Consider the following 3,419-nt stretch of genomic DNA (forward strand, 5'->3'; position numbering starts at 1 on the left):
GTGGTTAAGGTTAACCTGTGGTAAGATATAAGGAGTGTCACTGTCACATACCAGCAGGTGGTTAAGGTTAACCTGTGGTGAGATATAAGGAGTGTCACTGTCACATACCAGCAGGTGGTTATGGTTAACCTCTGGTGAGATAAAAGCTGTGTCACTGTCCCATACCAGCAGGTGGTTAGGGTTAACCTGTGGTGAGATATAAGGAGTGTCACTGTCACATACCAGCAGGTGGTTAAGGTTAACCTCTGGTGAGATATAAGGAGTGTCACTGTCACATACCAGCAGGTGGTTAGGGTTAACCTCTGGTGAGATATAAGGAGTGTCACTGTCACATACCAGCAGGTGGTTAGGGTTAACCTCTGGTGAGATATAAGGAGTGTCACTGTCACATACCAGCAGGTGGTTAGGGTTAACCTCTGGTGAGATATAAGGAGTGTCACTGTCACATACCAGCAGGTGGTTAGGGTTAACCTCTGGGGAGTTATAAGGAGTGTCACTGTCACATACCAGCAGGTGGTTAGGGTTAACCTCTGGGGAGTTATAAGGAGTGTCACTGTCACATACCAGCAGGTGGCTGCACCTTTTTCATGGCCAAGATGACAACAGTGTGGAGGCTACCACACCACTGATGAGACATAAAAGGAAGAATGATTATTATTATAGAGGTTTTTTTGAAATAGGGACAGATACAAAAACATCTGAAACAATTCTCCCATGCATGCATCACAATGTTTGTAGTCCAAGCTCATTTACAACACTTGTACCCACATACCAGTATTGTACCCACATACCAGCATTGTACCCACATACCAGCATTGTACCCACATACCAGCATTGTACCCACATACCAGCATTGTACCCACATACCAGCATTGTACCCACATACCAGCATTGTACCCACATACCAGCATTGTACCCACATACCAGCATTATACCCACATACCAGCATTATACCCACATACCAGCATTGTACCCACATACCAGCATTGTACCCACATACCAGCATTGTACCCACATACCAGCATTGTACCCACATACCAGCATTGTACCCACATACCAGCATTGTACCCACATACCAGCATTGTACCCACATACCAGCATTGTACCCACATACCAGCATTGTACCCACATACCAGCAGGTGGTTCACCTGAAGAAACGCTTTTTTCTTCTTCTCTCTAATCAGGCTCTTTGTTTTCCCTTCAGATTATAGAACTTCAGATTATAGAGCTTCAGATTATAGAGTTTCAGATTATAGAGTTTCAGACTATAGAGCTTCATATTATAGAGCTTCAGATTATAGAGCTTCAGATTATAGAGCTTCAGACTATAGAGCTTCAGATTATAGAGCTTCAGATTATAGAGCTTCAGATTATAGAGCTGCCATCAAACATGCACAGCTGTCAACTAGTCAGTGCAAACTGCAGCAGAGAGGCAGCGACTGAGGGGAAGGAAGGTGGGGGATGTGGGGGGAGAGAGAGCGAGAGAGAGAGAGAGAGAGAGAGAGAGAGAGAGAGAGAGAGAGAGAGAGAGAGAGAGCGAGAGAGAGAGAGAGAGAGAGAGAGAGAGAGAGAGAGAGAGAGAGAGCGAGCGAGCAAGAGAGAGAGAGAGTGAGAGAGAGAGAGAGAGGCTCACACTGAAGCCATCAGAGGCGAAGACAACATCAAGCTGAGGTTACTTCCTGTCCTTGGTCTCTGGAGGGCACCTTGACCATGGACCCGCATGGAGGACTACATCCTGCACCGTCCTTGTGAATGTCAAGCTTCTTCTTCCTGGAATTCATTTTGTGGAGAGAACAAGAGGCAGCCAGCGTGACGGCCGGGATGTGTGTGTGTGTGTGTGTGTGTGTGTGTGTGTGTGTGTGTGTGAGCTGGTCCTGATGCCAGGTCCTGGACTGTGTGTGTGAGCTGGTCCTGATGCCAGGTCCTGGACTGTGTGTGTAGACAATAGAGCAGGTCCTGGACTGTGTGTGTAGACAATAGAGCAGGTCCTGATGCCAGGTCCTGGACTGTGTGTGTGAGCTGGTCCTGATGCCAGGTCCTGGACTGTGTGTGTAGACAATAGAGCAGGTCCTGATGCCAGGTCCTGGACTTTGTGTGTAGACAATCCTGCTGAAGAAGAGGAGCAGGTCCTGATGCCAGGTCCTGGACTTTGTGTGTAAACAATCCTGCTGAAGAAGAGGAGCAGGTCCTGATGCCAGGTCCTGGACTTTGTGTGTAAACAATCCTGCTGAAGAAGAGGAGCAGGTCCTGATGCCAGGTCCTGGACTGTGTGTGTAAACAATCCTGCTGAAGAAGAGGAGCAGGTCCTGATGCCAGGTCCTGGACTGTGTGTGTAAACAATCCTGCTGAAGAAGAGGAGCAGGTCCTGATGCCAGGTCCTGGACTGTGTGTGTAAACAATCCTGCTGAAGAAGAGGAGCAGGTCCTGATGCCAGGTCCTGGACTGAGGGGGACTAGTACTGCTAGCTGAGATACATTGGCCTAGACAGATGAGGAGGCACCAGGGACCACCATTCAGTCCTGGGTATGGTCACACACACACATGCACGTTGGAGAAGTGTGTACAATCATCTTCACGACACACCTTACCTTACCTTACCTTACCTTACCTTACCTTACCTTACCTTACCTTACTTGCAGCAGAGGATTGTATATGTTTGTAAATAAACCTGTTTGACATATGGCCACATGACTGCTGACATTACTGCACACCAAATGCAGGACTTGTTTGTGTACTACCAGACATTTTCAGCACTGCCACACCATGTGTGCTAACTTGACATGTGTGCTAACTTGACATGTGTGCTAACCTGACATGTGTGCTAACTTGACATGTGTGCTAATCTGACATGTGTGCTAACTTGACATGTGTGCTAACTTGACATGTGTGCTAACCTGACATGTGTGCTAACTTGACATGTGTGCTAACTTGACATGTGTGCTAACTTGACATGTGTGCTAACCTGACATGTGTGCTAACTTGACATGTGTGCTAACCTGACATGTGTGCTAACTTGACATGTGTGCTAACTTGACATGTGTGCTAACCTGACTTGTGTGCTAACCTGACATGTGTTGTGTACTACAAGACATGTTTAGCACTGCAACACCATGTGTGCTAACTTGACATGTGTGCTAATCTGACATGTGTGCTAACTTGACATGTGTGCTAACCTGACATGTGTGCTAACCTGACATGTGTGCTAACTTGACATGTGTGCTAACTTGACAGGTGTGCTAAGCTGACATGTGTTGTGTACTACAAGACATGTTTAGCACTGCCACACCATGTGTGCTAACTTGACATGTGTGCTAACCTGACATGTGTGCTAACCTGACATGTGTTGTGCATGTCTCAGCACAGGCCAGCAGGTCATGTGTCAAAGGTATGACGTTCTCTCTGCAGGTCATGTGTGAAAG

General features: G+C 47.1%; 1 long non-coding RNA gene across 1 annotated transcript; it reads left to right on the plus strand.

Moving 5' to 3' along the window:
• The first annotated feature begins 1,650 nt into the window (after nucleotides 1-1,650).
• LOC133645429 (uncharacterized) lies at nucleotides 1,651-2,325 on the plus strand. Its single transcript, XR_009825104.1, has 3 exons — nucleotides 1,651-1,998; nucleotides 2,036-2,067; nucleotides 2,245-2,325. It is a non-coding gene; the product is annotated as an uncharacterized LOC133645429 (long non-coding RNA).
• The last annotated feature ends 1,094 nt before the right edge of the window (nucleotides 2,326-3,419 follow it).

This window comes from Entelurus aequoreus, unplaced genomic scaffold (assembly GCF_033978785.1).
Source record: "Entelurus aequoreus isolate RoL-2023_Sb unplaced genomic scaffold, RoL_Eaeq_v1.1 HiC_scaffold_62, whole genome shotgun sequence".
Classification (NCBI taxonomy): domain Eukaryota; kingdom Metazoa; phylum Chordata; class Actinopteri; order Syngnathiformes; family Syngnathidae; genus Entelurus; species Entelurus aequoreus.